We start from the raw sequence: 20,680 nt of genomic DNA, 5'->3' as shown, positions 1-20,680 counted from the left end.
AGCGAATGAGGTAGGTGTGGACCTGTTCCCATCATACAGTCTTCTCTTTTGTCACACCCTGTTTGTGTGAGTGTGTGTGTTAGTTTAGGGCTTTAATGACCATATGTAGGATTGTGTGTGTTACAATCGGGCATGTCTTGCCACGGACGTCATCACTTGTAGCTTCTTAGCTTCCCCAGCGTTTTACGGAAGGTGCATGGGGAAATTTGTTTTGTGCGCATGAAGACAGACAGTTCCTCATTGCATTAAAATCTTCATAGCAATCATACATTTGTAATTTAATTGAACATTTTAGAGTGACAGTTTGATTTGTAGTATTTCAAATGAAATACACAAAACACAGACACACCTAATGTCAGGTGTGGTCTACCTGTTTTGACTGTTCCCAGCAACACACCAGTCTTTTTAACACACATCACTGCCACCTAATGGAAAAGGTAATCTGAAGGAAATTATTTATATTGACCTGGAGAAGAATTAAGTGACCTATAATCTTATGTATTTAGTCCCAAATGTTATTAGTTTTTTACTGTAGACTGTGTACATGCCGTTTGTATAGACTTTCAAATAATTTTAAATACTTGTGAATGTCTTTTTCCGTCCTTTTTGTGTTTGTGCTAGACATTAGATATTGAGTCTACTGTACATGGGGACAATAGAAATAAATGAAAGCAACACACAAGGTTTAAACACATTGAACGGTGTTAATTGAATTTGTAACATTACTTTAACCAAGTCCAACTCAATTTGAAATAATCCACAAAGCTGTAAATCGGATTCCGGTTGGTACAGCAGCTGCTTATCTAAATGACCACATTACCTTTGGAAGGGCTTGCACAATTGTGCCCACATACACGCAGATAGAGCAACAAAGAAACATTTAAATGCTGGATTAGCAGTGAGAACATGGTGCAATCAGAAATCGAGGTTATGCAAACACCCTGCCAATTGCAGTGCATGTCGTTCACCGTGGGGCTGTAGAGCTGAAGGTCCCCCTTTAGTAACCAGCAGTTTCATATGTTTAGAGACACATCAGATCATCTGCCAAAAAAGGCTGACTGATGATCGAGAATTAGCAATCACCATAACAGAATGATCCAGAGAACATACAAGTCTCAAACTCTGCACTTTCACATTATAAGCACATAAAATACAGAAAATGTGTTTTATAAACAGGTGATGCAGTATGATTATATTTTTTTAATTCAGAGAAAATGACAATAACAATGATGTTGTGATCTTTTTTCCTTCTCTGATACCTGGCCAACCAGTTTGTTTGTTTGTTTGTTTATTTATTTTTGCAGGGACAATGCACACCAATCAACAGTGAAACTGTAGGTGAGCCAGAGTTAGCCAGAGAGGCTAGTTTTCATCTGCTGTTCGCAGATGTTCGAAGGCTGCCTAAAAATTAAAAAATTTCAAATAAAATGGAATTAAAATTCATAGATAGACAGTAACGTATAGACAAAACCAAAACACATACAAGCAGTCATTCTGTTGTTATATTATCTGCTTTTCCCAGAAGAAAGAAGGATAACTGAGACAAATTCCTAGAACAGACAGTATGCAAGGCCCCCATTCACAAGCATTTTATCCTGTGACTTCAGAGAAACAACTGTTGAACAACACCATGAGGACTAAGCCAGGTTACAATCACATCAGATTATACACTTTAGCACATAACTCTAAAAGCACATCAGATATATTGTAGGAAAAAAAATCAATGATTTTAACCTTGAGGGTGGACAAACTCCACGCCAGCCAGTTCAACCAATTAGCTGAAATAAAACCGTGTGTTGGGTGAATAGGGAGATATGATGAAATAACTTTTAAGTTGTGAGAGATGCTGTCAGGAATAGAAAAAAAATACTTTGACTCTCTTGTAAATGTGTAGGCTGAGTAGGGCAGGTTTCCAGGTTATCTACTTTATCTAATCAGATTTATACAACTATATCTTGTTTTCAGAGTTCTCTCCATAAATTACATAGAGTACAGTTAAACAAACACATTAACGTTTTAGTTCAAAGGAAAGAAAACTTTACTCTCATCGTAAACAATTCTTATCGATCAGATATGCCGATACGATGAACTCCATGCCCCAGCAGAACTCAACAATAATCCGGTCAAAGTACTGATATAACGTCACACACTATCTTACCAGAGATATATGACTACCTGCATTAGCACAGCAATGGCAGCAACATTTTCAACATTTTCAGTCACCTCTTCCAAATGATATTTCTGAGGCCTCTCCTCCACTGAAAAACTTGTTGAACTTGTTTAGCGGTGAGATTGTCAACCTGATAAACCAGACCGATGATACTGTACTGAACTGAAGGGAGTGTAGCAACACACCCTGCCAGAGCTTTGCATCACAATAATCCATTTGCACAATCATGCCATCGGAGAATAATAGCAACGCAGCAGGGTGTTGGTGTGTGTGTGTGTGTGTGTGTGTGTGTGCGTGTGTGTGTTTAGGCATAGTACACCCCTGGATATGTAAACCCCAGGCCTGGGGAGCAAAGAGGGCATAGAGCAGGTGATCCAATGGTGGTTATATCACAGTGCAAACTCCCATCTCAGATATGGTGGAGTTGAACTGTCACACCACATACACGTGTTTTATTTGTTTAGCTGCTCATGTGGTGAGGATCAATGACCTGTCTGCAAGAATTACTAAAGAACGTTACTAAAAATTATTATTATTACAATCATTGACAATTTTGTTAACGAATTAATCGTTTAAGTCGTGTATTAAGCAAAAAAACAAACAAGTATTTGCTAATTTCAGCTTCTTAAATATCAGGACTTGCTGTTTTTCTTTGTTTTTTTATCATTATAAATTGATTATTTCTGGGTTTTGGACTATCAGACCAAACAAGCAATTTCAACATATCAAATTTTGGGTTTTCCCCTTACATTTTTAAGACTGAATAACTTAATCATCACATAGGCTGTACAGTGCTGTATACACATATTTCGCCTACAATTCTTAAGCGGTATTAGATACTCTAGGCAGTCGTTGGCTGACCCAACATTGTTGAAAGTTGCTCAGTTTCCACATGGCATTTGCAAAAAGTTTCTAACAGAAAGACTGCTGGCCATGCAACTAAAACACCATTGATATAATATTCAGAGTGGCACTTCACACCTTTCATAACCTCTCTCATACATTAGTTTAATCTTAGAAATGTTCCTATATCCACTCATTTTACACACTTATCTATCATATAAATGTACTACGTCGTTAGAAACTACAAACAACGTTGCTCAATTTCTGGAACGTCTCTTTCTGTTCCTGGTCGTTGGTGATTGGTTGGTTTTCATCGTTGAGTGATCTGATTGGATGACTGTCCCTCATGCGAGCCGCGTCACGCGGTTGATTGCCTCCCTCCGACGTCGCTGAGTCCAGTTTGGTCTGGCGACAGTCAGAAAGCGTTCAGAGTACACAAGAGCAGAGCAGCGACTACAACTCTTCTAACTGTGTGACATTACGCAGAGGACGCGTTCTTCTCCACACATCAGGACCAGGTGAATACTACAGCTGATATTGTCCGCTGCTGGTTGTTGTTATTGTTTTGTATTTTGTTTCAGACTGTTGAGTTCACCCTGTACTTTCCCTGCGTAACGTCAGCGCCTCTCTGGATGCAACACTGCCAGCTAGCAGCTTTGCTATCCAAGCTAATTCTGGCTGTCAAAACAACACAGAGAGGCATAATCTGCTAGCCAGCAAGAACAGACCGCTTTGCTCTGTCTCTACGAGGCGTTATCACTCGCACGGAGGCGGTGTTTTGGTGTGTTCAAAGGCGGATAGGTCGATGTGGTGAGCTGTCAAAAGACACACAAGCTCTGTTAAATAGTTAAGAGTGCTTCTTTGGGATGTGGCAGCTTTTGTTAGCGGACTAGCCAGCGCGCTAGCTCGGTGTAAACAAACCATCATCACCGCCTGTGTCGATGGGCTGCAGTCTGTGTCGTACTTCACTTTTGACAACACAGTTTGGGTGACATGTAAGATGAAAGGTTTCAGGCCAAACACGTAAAACGGCTTCTTGTATATGCATGTTGAAAGTGTGAAATGTCGACAAGGAGGTATAGTCTGACTGGAGTTTTGGGTTTCTTTGTCTCGCTTGCTCGCCGCTGGTTTGTCACTTTGTGTGTGTGTGTGTGTGTGTGTGTGTGTGTGTGAGAGAGAGAGGGTTGGTATATCTCAAGTTTTGTTTTTAAATGTCAGTGGTTGAGAGAGAATGTATTATTTTATGAACAACATGCTGCAAGTCGGTGCTGGAAATGATTATTTGTCAGTGGATTTAACACGTGCGTCACACAGTAAACCGTAGTGTTTGTATTGTTGTGTTTTGTTGAACAGTTGATCCGAGCAGAAGCTAACATGTTCCTTAATAACCAGCCAATATTCACCATTTTATCCTATAAATATGATGCTTTCTTTAATATTGCAAAACTCAGCAGCTATAGTCAAGTCATAGTGTTTAATTATCTTGTTTTGCGTCTTTAACATTTATGGGTAATTATACTGACTGCACATGCAGTATTGCATGTGTGCCCATCCCATTTCAGTGTTCCTCTGCCTCAAAGCATGAGGTCATCTCTTAAATAGTTCATGGGCTGGGTAGCTGATCTGTCTAGAAACCAAAATTTATATGTACAAATATTGCATTTTTAATCAGTGGCTTCTTGTGTAGTTTGACCCTTTTGGGGTTCCACAGTGTCATTATGTCCCGGGGCGTTTGCTCCTCTGCAACTTACTCAACAGCACTGGAAAATTCTAATACCACCCATCCCTGCTGTTCTACTCAATTTGCACCGGTGCGCGTCAATGTACTTCCGTGTACGTTGAAAGAACCCACACAGGGATGCAAAGCAGATCCACGCTGCATCATTTTCATGTATAGCAACTGTGTTCTATGGAAAAATAAAGTTGTGCATGAAGCTCAGTACCCACAGTAAGTTTACCACATCGAGTTTATCTGAGAAGTGTCTTCACATTCATCAGGAGGTTTCCTGTAATTTCCTGTTGGAAGATATTGATATACAATTGTACAAATAATTAATTCAGAGCTTCCATTGCTCGAGCTGACTTGACTGCTAGACATGGCTATTAAGAAATACGTCATGTTTTTTTACTGGAAGTACAACTCTCCGGAGAATTTAATGTATAATGAAGTCAGTCTTTGACAGCGTGCCAGGCAGAAGAGCAACTAAACATAGCTTCTAAGAATAGTAGAGAACTGTCAGTGGAAAGTTGATTGATCATAAGACAGAGTTGCTGCCTCTCTCTTTCTTTTATGTTTCTCCTCTTGTCTCGGCCGGAGCTGTCTTTCCTTTCCTCTCAACTCAAAACAGGGCTGTGTGTGGTGCACAAAAACCAAAAAAATGCGCTTTTCTCTTGTTGTTTGTTGTTATGTTGTTGCCTAAGTTAAAATTTACATGCACAATTACACACACGGGCAAATAAGCCTGTCACTAGTTAATTACGGTGTCCATATGGACAGTAAACGTCTTATGCCCTTAACGCTTCTGAGCATTAACAGATAGAGTATGTTTCTGTGTGCACTAGCTTTAACAGCTCTCGTGTATTCACGTCAGTTTGTAAATATTTGTTTGTAAACGTGACGGTTATCTGATTAAAATGAGTTTGCTGACTTCGGCCTGAAGCTGAATCACAGAGTTAGCGAACAAAATGTTCTATGATTTTGACCCCTCTCTGTTTTACTCAGCCTGTATTTCGACAGAAGGCATTGGTATCTAAGTATAGTCAGTAGCTTTAAGTTGCCCTTTCATCTGATCATTTAGGGGACCTATTTTTATCTTTATGTGACCCACCTTTGGATTACCACCCAGGGCTTGAAAACCACTGCATTTGATTGCACAGTGTTCAGCAGCAGAGCCAGCAACGCGCTGACCTTGTTGTGGTCTGTGTTCAGCTGGTTGGTGTTTCAGTACCATTTAATGACAAAGAGCAGTGTCTTTGCATGTTGTTTTTGGTGGTAACTCGCCCAGGACTGAACCAGCTTTAGGGTGAGCCTCAGCATTGTTGCACACGTTCAGAGATTCACTGCTTTAGTTATGTGGGGTTAGTTTAGAAAGACATTGACATGCTCTACTGTATACCTCAGATATACGCTTTCAGCCCAAACTGCAGTTGAGAGTTGATAACTTGGTAAAACTAACAGGCATGGATGTTACATACAGCCTGTAACATGGATGTTTTATATGGATCTTTCTGCTTTTGCCTAAGGATCTATAGCATCGTGTGTGTGTGTGTGTGTGTGTGTGTGTGTGTGTGTGTGTGTGTGTGTGTGTGTGTGTGTGTGTGTGTGTGTGTGTGTGTGTGTGTGTGTGTGTGTGTGTGTGAGAGTGTGAATAAAGCTGTGATTTAGGAGAGCACCACTCTCTACTGGAAGCAAATCAGGTCATTTTTTGACTTCCTGCTGTTTGCCTTTTTAAGAATATTTTTTTGAAAACAAAAAGGTGTTAAATAGGTTTTGAGGTATAGATGGGCTGTTAAACTGTTTGTGTGGGTGTTTGGTTAGAGTTTGGGAGAATGTGTGACAGAGCTATTTATATATGTGTGTGTGTGTGTGTGTGTGTGTGTGTGTGTGTGTGTGTGTGTGTGTGTGTGTGTGTGTGTGTGTGTGTGTGTCTGTCGTAGTAACACAGGTTGTGTGTTTGCATGAGTTTGTTTCATTTCATATCAAACCATTAACTAGAATTGGCCCATCCCCCTTGGCGAAGGACAGCTGAATGTCACCTGTGTGTGTGTGTGTGTGTGTGTGTGTGTGTGTGTGTGTGTGTGTGTGTGTGTGTGTGTGTGTGTGTGTGTGTGTGTGATCAGTAATGGTTTTCTTCTGATGAAATTAGGAATGTCTCGTGGAAACTCTTGTTATGCGTACATGTAGTTTTAACCTTTTTAAATACCATATTTGCAGAATATTAATGGTATAGGCATTTGTATGGTCAAATATTCCCACCTTCCACCATATCTGTCGAGAGTGTACTCGGTCGTATCTTTGGCGTGTGGCTGGATGTTGTGTATACCGTGAATGAGAGAACAATGGTGTGTATGAGTATGGTTCACTTCACACTGGTTCTCTTTGTTTATCTCTCCATCATAAGACATGCTGGCATCAGTAACTCACTCACTGTTGTACCAGGACTGAGAAGTAACCGGGGGACACGTGCACTTAAACAGACAACCCAGATATGAGTTGTTATTGTCATAAAATATAGTTGCAGTAAGATTATATTTCTTGATATTAGTACTTTATGGTGTACTGTCATTTCTGTTAATGTGGGCTAAAAAGGCAACTAGGATATTTTTGTGAAAAAATGCTGAACTGGCCTGCAAACAGTCTGACGTGTCTCAGTGTGATTAGATTGTCCTATAGTGAACAGTAAAAGCAGTCACATGGTCTCTAACAGCAGGTTTAAATCATTGTAAAGCTGCCCCAAATGCCTATTCCCCATCATAGGAACACACACAGCATAAAGCACTGTAAGTCAACGGCGCCACCAAATGATTTGAGTTTCACTCTAGAGTGACGAATACAATTTTTGGGGAATTAAATGGGATTCCCAACCATGCAAAATAGCCAATAGATAGATACCTTTTCTTTCTACCGTAGAAAGCAAGATCAGGGACTTAAGATATTGCCAATTTAACAAGAAACATTGAAAAATTCTACCGTATATTAAATTACTCCTACACACCCAACTACTAGCATCCCACACACACCCTGACTTTACATCTTCATGTTTGACTAGTACTGATTAGCAGATAGTGAGAGCAGAGACAGACATGACAGCCGGTCCGTCTTCACAGTGTTTATTAAAGGGCAATGTGCGAAATGTGCTGTCACGAGAAGTTGTTATCTTATGTAATATGTTTGTGGCTTTTGGATCGACGTTAACAATAAAAATGATGCTGCTCCCTGTCTAAGGTCTAGTGTGACTAGTGCACAGCTGATTTCACCGTGAAATTTAAGTAAATATGTTAGATGCCCCCGTAAGCCTAGATGCTGTCTTTTGGCTGACTGTGACGTTGTGAATTTCTTGCAAGTGTGATGGGTAAAGAAAAGATCTGGATCAGTGTGAACCTGTTTTGACTGATTTTGAACAGATAGGCCTTTTGTATCCTGTTCTAACATGCTCCTGCTGACTGTTGCGGGCATCTGTCAAACCTGAAAAACCAGGTGGGATGGCATGGAAAAAGCTCACTGTCACGCCGAAGTAAGTAGGGTTTTGTGTCTTTAGGTGGAATTGCCCCATTGTTTAAGCAGCACTGCAAAAAACGGCACGTTGCTTGACAGCCATTCACATGTTTAGTATAGTGCAAACGTTCACAGCCGTGACAGATGGGTCCCCAGTCCGCTGTATGAGAACCAGAAAATGGGTCCTTCTTTGTTTTCGCTCCACTTCTTCTTTACAACAACCCGGCTTCACCACTCGACTCTCTCCCTCTAGGAGAAAAATAACAAGAGAACAAATCAAGTGTCATTGACATTTTCAGTTTGTTCTTATTGTCTTCCTCTCCTCGGTCTCTCTTTCCCCTTTTCATCCGAGTTCCTGTTCTGTTTGTCTATCGGTTGCCAGGATTGATTTTTTGTTTGTTTTTGAGCCACCGATTCACGGCTCTACAGTGACAATGACTGACTCCGCACTGCTTTGGAATGAAGTCAGCTGTCTTCTGTGTTTGTGTGCATGTGTTGGAGAGAGAGAGAGAGAGAGAGAGAGAGAGAGAGAGAGAGAGAGAGAGAGAGAGAGAGAGAGACATTGAGCCTGAAGAAATGCTGCAGCACATTGCTCATGTCTGTGTGGAATAATGCATGTGAATAAATGACTGTGTGTGTGTGTGTGTGTGTGTGTAAACTGTTAGCATGCTAATCTTAGCCTGCTATATTTGTGTAGTTACTATTCATCTCAAAGTGCAGGTTTAAAAGGAAGTTAAAATGGAGTGTACAATCAAAATGTAGACTCAGTGGTGCTGCTGTAGGTAAAAGGTCCGATAAATATACATTTTAAAGCCATTTATACCAGTGTACTTCCAAAAATGTCAAACAATTATTTATATGATTTATAATTTAATTTATTTTTTAATAAGAAGTACTAGAGAATGTAATTGTCCCCAAGGAGTCTTTTCATTTCAGTGCACGAGACACATAACGGGTTTTAAAAATTGACAATTCACACAACATGCAATCACACAAGACACACACACACACACACACACACACACACACACACACACACACACACACACACACACACACAGAGAGACAGTATTGCTGGTATTGACCTGTGGGTCAAATCAATATTATTAATATTAAAAGCTCAATAGCTTTAAAGGAAAGCTATTAAGGGACAATCATCTCAGTCACTTCAAAGCTGCTTCATGATGTCCAGAGAATAAAATATGTTGAAAATTAAAAAGAGGAACTTGTGAGTGCAGTGAAAGACGGTTTCTATATCGCTGACAACAGACAACCTTGATTGCCTGGTGTTTGTTATTTATTTGGGGGAAAGGTTGAGGAAACAATGGCTACGGGGCAGTTTCATTAGCCAAGAAAGGGAAGTGTTGCTCGATGGCACATCAGTAGAGATGTTGAGTCTTGGTGGATCCCTTTCTTGACCCAGGTCTACCCAGCAGGTCATGAGCCCGGTCCCCTCAGTCACTTCATGGCCCGGGGTTAAAGCATCACTGTGGGGCAGATGCTAAACCTGTCTGCGTGATTGGTTTGCTTAACGGAAGTTGAGTGTGAAAAATTAATTGAACCTCATACAGTGACTTTAATAGGGGGGGAACAAGAGCGTATGTACGACATCCACAGGGCTTTTATGAGCCAAGTGATCGTGGAGCTACACCGCACGCAACATCTTGATGAGTCATTTAGCATTCTGTTGTCAACAGACATTCGGTGTGTCGGCAGTTCTCTCAGAACAGAAAATTCAACATTTGGGGTTGGCTCAGACCCTGGGAGATGTGAATGCGTCTTTTGGTATCTTATGTTCCATCATGTTGAGTCTTTTTTATCTCAATATGGGGTCAGTCTGCTCTGTTCTGTCCGTCCTGCTACTGCAGTGTTGTGTGCTTGTGTGTTCTAGTCTTTTTACCCCTGACTGTAGAAGAGTACTGACAACCGAGCAGCTATTGTTGGAAGGACACCGAACTATTCTTTTCCAGTGAACTTTGTTATAATTACCTCACCACATGTGTTTGTCTATCCGACCTCCATCAGGGTGGCGTCTGAGTTTGTTTCTGGCTTCCGTAAATACGTCTGTTGAGTTAGTTAAAGGGGATGTGTTAATGCCAGCTATGGGTTGACTCTGATATGAGTTCAGATTATCGACCACAGATATTAATAGATGGAGAGAACATGCTATGTTTTGAGATGAATGAAAATTCTGTAAAGATGGTTGTAATGTTGCATGTTTTGTATTTGTGTGTGTGCGTGCGTGCGGATACAGAGTGTGGTCGTCGACTCAAGTCTCTTTAATGTTTTTCTTCTTCTTCTACTGCTTCCAGACTCTTATCAGACCCACACTGAACAAAACTTCTCAGCTAGTTCAATTGTCGGGAGAGCTGTTTGTTCTTGTGTTATCGTGAGAATCGACTACAGCTGCAAAAAACATCAAAAGTACTTTATTCCTCTTGTTTTCCCGAGTTAACAGGGAGCCAGTGTGAAATCTCACTTCTCATCATGACAGAAAATCATGGTGCAGTTACTCAAAAAGTGTGTCGATGTAATTTTCCAAAATAGTCGATTGGGGACAAAGAGGAAGGAGGAAAAGTCTCAGCTCAAAGAGTCTTCTTATTCACAATAGTTTATAATATCTGTTGGTTGATATGCATTATGAAACCTTCTGCGTTCTTTCTCTTTATCCGTTTCTTTTTTTTAGCGTGACAATGTTCTTTCACAACCACCGAGCTGTGGCTGTCTGCCGTTTCTTCTCTAGAATAATCGTCATTCTCTGGAAAACCCTAATGTACATGCACTCACTTAGAACACACACCTGCTCTATGTAAAACAACATTGTTGTAGTATCTGTAAGTGTTAGAATCCAACAGAAACTTGTGTTTTTTACTTTTACTTTTGAGTTTTTTTCACTAATTCTACATTTTTACACTAATTCTAGGGGTGTAGGGCTGTTTAAATTGTCTTTATAGAGTAGTTGTAAGGATTATATTAGTGTGACTCTTATAACCTATTTGTGTGTATATTATTTATATACTTTATCTTCCAAAGTCAATGCTATGTCCTCACTTAGGTTACTAGATATGAAAACGCACTGAATCCTTTGGCCTCCCACTCACTCTAAACTATAATTTTGCACATCCAGAAATGGTGTCAAACTATTATCAGGACGTAAGAACAAAGCTATTTCAAAAAAATGCTTTGTGCATATTTAGAAACGGTCAGGTGCAGAGTAGCATGTGAAGAAGTCGACTTTCTGTTGCCTTCAACTCTCTCACGTATGAACTTGTTACCTCGTTCTTGAGTTAAGCACCACTGCAGCTCTTTTGCTCCCTACATGCTTAGATCAGCTTTTTACAAATTATGTTTTTAACAGTCCGTCTGTGTATCTTTACAAGTACACGCACAGGTGTGTATGTACATGCCTTTTGTGTTGTTGTCGTTGTTGTCGTCCCCCCGATTTTTTTTAGTAGGCTAGATTTAAAAAGGATTCATGTTAAAGTAGCTTCGTAGCAGACAAGCTGTGAAGTGTTTAGAGAGCGATGAAGTAAAGAGGGATCTTAAGTTCTCAACACGTCTACTTCCTGTGTGTGGGTCTCTTGTTCCTGTCCTTGACACCTCTCGTCGCTGAGCAACTCACCATGACAGCAAGTTGGCAGCGGCACCCAATTGGCCGCCGGTGTTAGTCACGCCAGTATTTTAAGGCCTCAATGCCACGGGTAACTTTTTGAATTGACAGAAATAAACCAACATCGTCTTTATCTCTGATGCAGACTAACAGCAGATGACCTGTTACCTGCTAGATTATGCCTCCGCCATCATATTTTATGTCCGGGCGTTCAGGCCCAAATGAAAGACTACCTAATGATACGATAATGCTTGATTTTACTGCGTCTTATTGCTCAGGTTTAAAGCGGTGTTCGACATTTATTGGTTGTTTTATGGGCTTGTTTTTTTTCCATCGTTTTACTTATTTTTCCTTTTCTCTTCCTTCTCTTTTCTGCCATGTAGTCCAAAAACATCCAAAGGCTTCAAGTTTGGTCTCATCTGGATTTTGTCATCATCGTCGTCCATTAAGTCTTCTCTCCGTGGAGGCCGGTCCAGCGTTTCAAGCTGGACGGAGGAGAGACGAGTGGGGCCGAGGGCCCGGCTGAGGGCCCGGCCTTCGTGCTGCGACACAGAACTTCAAACCTTGTTGAACACGCGACAGATGGCACGCCTACAGATCCCATGAGCCCCCGGGAGAAAGCCAACACACCCACCTCAGGTTCTCCAACCAGTCACCTCAACACCGCAGAGTGCAACTCCCACAATGGGGTGAGTACCCAACACACACACACACACACACACACACACACACACACACACACATGCTGTCATCTGGTTGGCCAGGGCCATCGGGTGCGGTATGGGTCACACAGTAAAACTATCCTACCAAAACACACACCCTCACATAACTAATTAAGTAGGTGCTGTTAGCTGGGAAATATTGTTTCACAACAGATGCTGACCAGCGAAATATTTCATTATAATAACAGAAGCCTAAACGTAAGCTATATTCTTTACCATGTTAAGAGTCACTTAAACATTAGAAGATAATTTGACCTCATTTTGAAAAGGACCAATTTAAAGTTCAGAACTAATTTGGATTTAACGTTAGTTTTTGGGCGACATGTGAGACTTGCATTGAGAAATAAATTCATACAAGTATGTGAAACAGTGCAAGTAGTTGTGCAACACATTGCCAGAGATAATACACTCATGACTAGACTGAAAACAGGCACGCAAACCTGTGAACTTGATTAAATGAAAGTACACTCAGTGAAAAGAGCACATTTGTGCAGATAAAAGTTAAAAACAAAGACAAACCTTGAATGCACTACAACTGTCAGCGGGCACCACAACCAGTGCAGTAGGGTGTTTACCGCCTTGCTCAGGGGCACGACAAAAATAGTTACTGAAGGAGAATATGTAATCGGTCTCTCAGGTTTTACCAGCAGGTTATTGGAACTTGATTTTTGCTCAGATTGATCATGAGCTTGTTTCCCAGCCTCCAACAACCTCACCGCCTTCAAGGCTTTTCAAACTCGCTGATGAGTCATTCTGTGCTATACTAATTAATATTGTAATTATGATCGGGTTGGCTCAGCTTCGCCTGATGTTTGGTTCTAGTTCCACTCGTAGTCTAAAGTGATGTGGATACGGAATGTGTCCAAGATTCACAGCCGCTAAAAATAAGCCTGTTATGTCTAAATACTGACATCTTCCTGGAAGGAAAACAAAATATATACCAAAATATCTGTGTGATTAGCATCCCAAGAAGGCAACCTATCGCTCTGATCAAACAAATGTGCCAGACACTCTCCCTCAGAGGCATCACTCGTGTTCCCGTTTAGTGTGTGTGTGTGTGTGTGTGTGTGTGGGCGCGCGCGCGTGCGTGTGTGCAGACAAAGCTACCGGTCTGTTGTTCAGTGTGTAAAGCTATCGGCATACAGCCGTTGAGCTGAAACACAATAGTGTCCGTGTGTGTGTATTGTGTGTATTTTTTTTTTTAACTGCTGTAACACGACTCTGACACCTGAGAGGACGCTCGGGCCCCTTTGCCCCTATCAGCGAGGGCAGGCTGTCTTTACACCCACGCAGGCTGCTCTGAAAATCTTTCGGTATTTTTGGGTAGGTGCTAGTGTGCGTTCCGAAATGTGTTTGTGAGTGTGCGGTATAGCTTCGGGGGTCGGTATCATACTTTATGTTTTGCAAAAAAATAAGAAACAGTGAGGCATCTCATCCAATCTGATAAAAGCTACAGGGATGATTTATTTTTTTCAAACAATTATTTGTACCAAGTTGAACTAAGTTTCCTGTTCTGCAGACCTTTTTGAACTTTTCCCTGTAAGATTCTGGTGTTTGCGTGTCTTCCTGATCACGCCCTACCGCTGCAGAAAAGAATTTCCAAACAATAGCTGTTTACCTGCCAACAATCTCAGCCTGTTAGTAAGAAATGTTTGATATGGAAATTTGGTTATCAGACGTGTTTCAAGCCGTTACACTTGAAGCGTATCATAACGATGCCTCTAAAAGTAACACAAATACAAATACTATAGTTTATATCTTCAGTGGGGATCTGTAAGTGCAAACGTTCAGTGTCATTAAAGTTCAATCGACTGTCTTTTACGGATTGTTTAATTCGATTTAGGTTATTAAGGCTTGGAAGAAGTGTTGATGGTGTGAGCTTTAGGTGAGTCAGCGTCAATGCAAAGTTTGTGCTCGTACAACTAATGAAAATTAGATTTTCAGGAGAGTGGAGAAAAGATCCTGCAGAGTTCTAAAGATAGTCGAAGAACTAAATAAAGTCAGATGATGTAATCCTGTCCTTTTCTAGAGGAGCTTTTCCAATAAGTAGACTGTTACAGAGACAACAGATGCTTCTCTGTGAACATGCGCCACAGACAGTGAAACAAGCTCAACACATAGTGTAAAATCATATGGAATTCTATGACACACACACACTTCAACCACCAACAACAAAACAAGGGAAATACCAATAAACGGTGAACAAATACCAGCAAACAATGCTTGAGATTTTGGACCTTTGAATCCTCTCAACATCCTCTCTTTGTGCCGAAGGTTTGTCTTTATTGCTTTCATGCGTAAAGCCCAGCCTCAGGTGGATCAGATGTCCTGTTTCAGCTCCTCCTGTTGCGCCGTTCATTAAGGTCGTTCTAGCTTTCTTGTTATCAAAATGCATTAAACCCTCGGACATTGTCGGGCGAAAACATCTTTAATGCTGACATGCTGCTACAGAGGAAAGGGGCATGTGTAAGTTCATTATGTTTTCAATAACAAAAAGGAAATCAATTATTGCCATCGTTTTTGAGGAATGAACTGGAATGTATTTATTGCACTGGAATGTATTTATTACATCAATCTTTTCATTTCATTAATAAATAAAGGGATGGTTGATAGTTTTTGATAAGTCGTTTGAGGTAACTCCCTCAGAAAACAACTGAGATCACACCTAGCATGGGGTTTTAAAATCAACCTGGCACTGCAGGTGATGCCTCTCCCCAGTTTTATTTCCATTGTCTTATCCACTGACGCAAGAGCAACAACCCAACACCTTTGAAGTGGCTTTAAAAAAAAAATAATATCCTTCATTTCAAACCCTCCAACTGTGAACAATTAAAAATCAGTTTTATTAGCCTGCTAATGCAGATTCTTCATGCCCTCCTCATGGTCACGGGCAACAACAGAGACAACAGTTTGTTTTGTGGCAGCCTGAGTGCTCTTTTTTAGAGTCGGACACGTGTGTGTGTGTTTTGGAACATACTGTCTGTTTTTGAGAGGGGGTGGCGTCTTTTTCCAAATTCTTACAATCCCAAGAGTGAGTGAGTCACATGTCGAATCTCTCCGTCTGTGCTGTGCAGGGGTTTCTGTGTACAAGGGTGAGCTCTTTCTCCCTCTTTGGTCCGTCATTAGTTCAGATTCCGCCGTCATTGGTCTGCAGAGTTTCAGCTGTATTCTGGTTGGCCGGCAGCTGCTTCCTGGATCCCTCCCTCCACCAAACTGCCAGCATGTGACTTTGTCTACGTTGAGTCTAAAGTCCCATGTTTAGATGGAAGATTGGGAGATTTTTCCTCAAATGTCTCCTCTCCCTCACACACACACACACACACACACACACACACACCCACACCCACACCCACACACACACACACACACAGTAGTTCAGGTGTGTGCGTGTGAAGAGTCATTAGTCAGGCAAAAGTCATTAGCCAGGTCTACGTACAGAATGGTAAATGAGTCTGAGGAGAGCTGGATATATGTTTTTTAAGTACGTGTGTTTGACAGAGGGAGAGATTGGTCTTTAGTGGCTTTTAAGAAAAATTGCCTCATTTAATCTTAAGCAGACCATGAGTCCCGAGAGGTTTCCTCGGCCCTCTGTTGTTCCCGGATCTGTATTTCATTCATGACTATCTGCTTAGCTCATGCTTATGTGAGAAGTGTTGGAAGTCTTGACTCTGAGATTTGATATCTTATATGGACCATGTAAGGTTTGTAACATTAACTTCTAATCATACTTATTCAGATTCCTCCAAACTCCACTTATAGCCAAATGTTTACTTTAATAATACACTAGCGTCCCTCTTACAGGTTTGAATATGTTATGTAAATGTCCCTTCAGTCTTTTCCCGGAAAAATGTCTGCCTAGAAAACTGCGCTCTACCAAAGTACGACAACAAGTGAGATCATGATTACTCAATGTGGCTTACTGTTACTGTACATAGTGATCTCTCAGTGCTGAGAATGGAAAATTCCCTGAGGGACGGGATCATATCCTTGACCACTTTCACACAGAGAGCAATTTGACTCCCTAACCTGGGCCTAATAACTTGTTGAAGGCCGGACAGCTGGGGTTGAATCGCGTGTGCCTTTTGTCCAAGTAACGAGCGTCTAAACGTGTTAGGGATAGCAGCACTTCCAAGAACCGTAGCCCACTTCACTCCTACAGTCCTCCTGTCTGTATCTTCACTCTTGAGTTGATATTAGATCTGATTACAGCAAATTCAGCAGAGCAGTTGACGGCCAGACTCCCTGCATCACCTGCTGCTGAACATCAACCCTGCGGCTTCCACATGCCAGATTAAGTCTGGTGCAGCCGAACAGACGTTTTGCGGGAGAAAATCAGTTTCTTCTTCATTTTCAATTTCTTAGTATAGTTATTCTCAGAATATCTGCAGACAACCACAGCTTCCTCTTTCCCGCTAAATTCTTATTGGTTTAAAATGAGCGTCTAAATTGGCTTCTTGTGAAGATATCTGCTTTTGCATGTCATCTCTCAACTCCAGTCCCGCATCTCAAGTTGCTAATCAGACTGTAAACAAAAGAGCAGTGCTCAGAGAAGGAAGCTTTGGCCCGTTTATCTTCAGGCTGCACCGGAACCCCAGAAATGTAGCCCCTCGCCCCCTCCCAGAGAGAGCGATGTGACTCATTTCCAGCAAGCACACATTTTGTCTTTCTATTTCTCTCTCTCTCTCTCTCTCTCTCTCTCTCTCTCTCTCTCTCTCTCTCTCTCTCTCTCTCTCTCTCTCTCTCTCTCTCTCTCTCTCTCTCTCTCTCTCTCTCTCTCTCTCTCTCTCTCTCTCTCTCCTCCCCTCCCCTCCCCTATCTATGTGAGTGTGTGACACACAGTCCTCTATTCCAGTCCGTCAACAATAACCTCACAACCCACAGCGAGACTGGCAGCATCTGGATTTAAGCTTGCACCTATATTACATGCATGCATGGGCACACACGAGAGGCTGCAGAGCACACGTGACTACTTGGCAGTCACACAGATACCCTCTGCTCACATAGTATACTCCATCACTGACGCTTACCCTCTCACACACACACACGCACACATGCAGGAATCAATGGCAGGTTTCACCTCTATCTCAGAGGTCGTGGTTTTACAGTCGCTCCCCCTTCAGGTGTGTTTTTTAAGCTGTTTGTGTGTATGCGAGTGTCCCTTTCTTACTGTATACAGCTGCAGACTGAGATTCATCCTCACCCATGATTAAGCACAAACTATACACTCGCACACAGGCAGATGTCAGACTAAACAAAGTCTGACTTTATGAACCTGAAAGTGTTGTTCTGTCTACAGACTTTGAATATGTGAGACATGTACATGTCCACATAACAGACATCGCGGTCAACACACTCCATGCAGTTTGCTGGTGGGTCTTTTAAAATGGGTTAGTCATGCATTATATATACAACAGGACTTCTCTCTCATTCTGCTCTTGTTCTATTATCTTTCTCTGTCTTGCTGCTTTTATCTAATTGTCTCACTCTGTCAGTGTTTTTTTTCTTTTGTTGTTTGAGGATAAAAGCTCATCTTTTTTTAATCACTTCCTTTCAGCTGGAGTGTGTGCGCGTGTCTGTTGGTGTTTAAGAAATATAAATTTTGTGTTCACACAATGCCTCTTTTTTGTGTGCCAGCACATTATCATTTTATTTTTTTTTATACCTGAATCCAAACACGACATCGCCGCCGTTTTTAGTGGATCAGTGTGCGCTCAACTGTGTGTGCGACTGTTTGTCTGTCAGTTACGATGAATGCCTGTATTTAACTCTGTCCCCAGCTCCCCAGCTGTGACAGCTATTGCGTTGGATTGAATTCACACTGCCTGTCTAATCTTCTCTTTATAAATAGATGAATGGATAGAACTGTGTCGACATCTGTTCAATCCAAAAATTAGCTATTTGGTGTGTTTTTTAACTTTTGCTTGTTCTAATTCTAGTAATCAGATTTGAATACAGTACATGCAATTAGACCGAAAAGCCCAATTCGCACTAATCAGTATTGTAATCAGCATTAATTCAGTTCTCAGTCTGTGCGTTCTTTACACTGATTCAACTGTATGAAGAACATCATTTCTGATCATATTCCACAGTTTGTGGTCACAAAGATGAGTCCATGTTTTGTTGTCAAACATCACTGTTCAGCAGCTTAAAATATCAATAATGAACCTGAAGAAGTTTTCTTTTGACGTTGAATATGATTCGCTTGTGACGGCAGGATTATGCATACTGGGAATTGATAAAATCACACACATTTCTGAAATGGATATTATGTTTGAAGCAGGTTCAAATTAAATTTGGGTCCTTGATGTTCCAACTTCATTTGTCCAATAAAGCTGAAATAATTTTAAAAAAAAGAGAGACAAGAGAAAATGTCCTAAAATCACTTTGTCCGATGTGTCCGTTTCTCTTCCTGTCAGAGGGTCCCGGAGTGTGATGAGGAGAGAAGAGAAAAGATGAAGAGGACGACAGAGGAAGCGAAGGAGAGGAGGAGAAGGAGGGAAGAGGAGGAGAGGAGCAGTGATGAAGGTTTCAGGGAATGACTCCGCTGCTGCAGGCTCACCATGCCATGGAGAGGATGGAGGAGTTTGTACACAAGGTGATGAACACACACACACACACTGCCCCTTAATTTATCTATACAGACGTTTTGGAGCACCACACCTTTAAATCCACCGCCCACGAAGTTTGATTATCTTCCCAAGAGAGATGTTTGTTTTACCAAGGTGGTTTTATATAAACACTCAATAAACCACATAGCAAAATGAACCAATAAAACCATAAAAAACACAACGAAAACAGAGTTTTGTGTCCCGAACAGACTGCATGTGCCGGGGTTTTGCATTTTTTATATTTGTATGCTCTGCTTTATCTCTTTACAGAACATGTTTAGTGAGTCTGGGGTACAAGCCAAACTGGAAAATGTCCAAAATACACAGCAGTCACTTGTAAAAAAAACAGTTTACTAGTCACAACTGTTTTACAGAGTCATTTGAGAGTGCAGAGTTACTAAAAAATAGCTCATTACTGGTTTGTTCTTCTACTATTTACATTGCCAGAACATCATTATGGTTGATGGATTTCACAAATTCTTAGAAGCCAGTTTTTGTCTTGTAGGCGTTTTCTTTATCAACTATATTTCATTATTTTTAAATGAAAATTAACTAAAAGGCAGACATTAGGCGTTAGAGTGTCTGTTTGTAAGATGATACTACTGGAATGTTGACTTAATACAGCAGCTCGGACTAATATTCACACACACACACACACACACACACACACACACACACACACACACACACACACACACACACACACACACATACGCACACTCTGAGAGTTTGCTGAAATTGCAAACAGCAGGTTGTAAATTAGGGAAATTAATCACTGGAAAGAAACTGTCAATGGAGTCTCTCTCTCTCTCTCTCTCTCTTCTTCTCCTCTCTCTCTCTCTCTCTCTCTCTCTCTCTCTCTCCTCTCTCTGTTCTCTCCATTAAGGGTGTTTGGAGTGTCGGACTACAGTTATTTATTTACATCACTCGACCCTGATACTGTTCATTGACACCTACACTAACACTCGTGATCACATACTGTACTCCCCCTCTACACACACACACACACACACACACACACATCCTATTTCAAGACATTTGGTAAACAACCAGCTGCTTCTAATGAAAGGCATTGTGATCAGGAGTTCTTTTCTAATTAACATTTACCTTTCACTCCAGCCTTTAGGTTGATTTTCTAAACTTCAATATGATGTCACTATCTGTGTCCTTTTTATTAACCAATCAGGTGTGGGAGGGCCGGTGGCGCGTCATACCTCACGACGTCGCTCCCCGACTGGCTGAAGGACAACGACTTCCTGCTTCACGGCCACAGGCCGCCCATGCCTTCGTTCGCGCCTGCTTCAAGAGCATCTTCAGAATCCACACAGAGACAGGGAACATCTGGACACATCTGCTAGGTAGTACACACACACACACACACACACACACACACACACACACACACACCACACACACACTCACTGGTGCTTTTCTTCTTTTTTATATTCTAAACTTCTTGTTTCATCTTTTAGATAATCCTCATTAAACCAAACATATGTACAATTTCACACA

The 20,680-nt window shown here is 41.3% G+C and overlaps 1 pseudogene; it reads left to right on the top strand.

Moving 5' to 3' along the window:
• Positions 1 to 3,421: 3,421 nt before the first annotated feature.
• Positions 3,422 to 20,680, top strand: part of LOC137888066 (adiponectin receptor protein 2-like) — a 20,120-nt pseudogene continuing 2,861 nt past the window's right edge.

This window comes from Cebidichthys violaceus, unplaced genomic scaffold (assembly GCF_023349555.1).
Source record: "Cebidichthys violaceus isolate CVI_PGR_0920_01 unplaced genomic scaffold, fCebVio1.0.p SCAF_51, whole genome shotgun sequence".
Classification (NCBI taxonomy): Eukaryota; Metazoa; Chordata; class Actinopteri; order Perciformes; family Stichaeidae; genus Cebidichthys; species Cebidichthys violaceus.
This window is presented reverse-complemented; position numbering and strand designations above follow the sequence as displayed.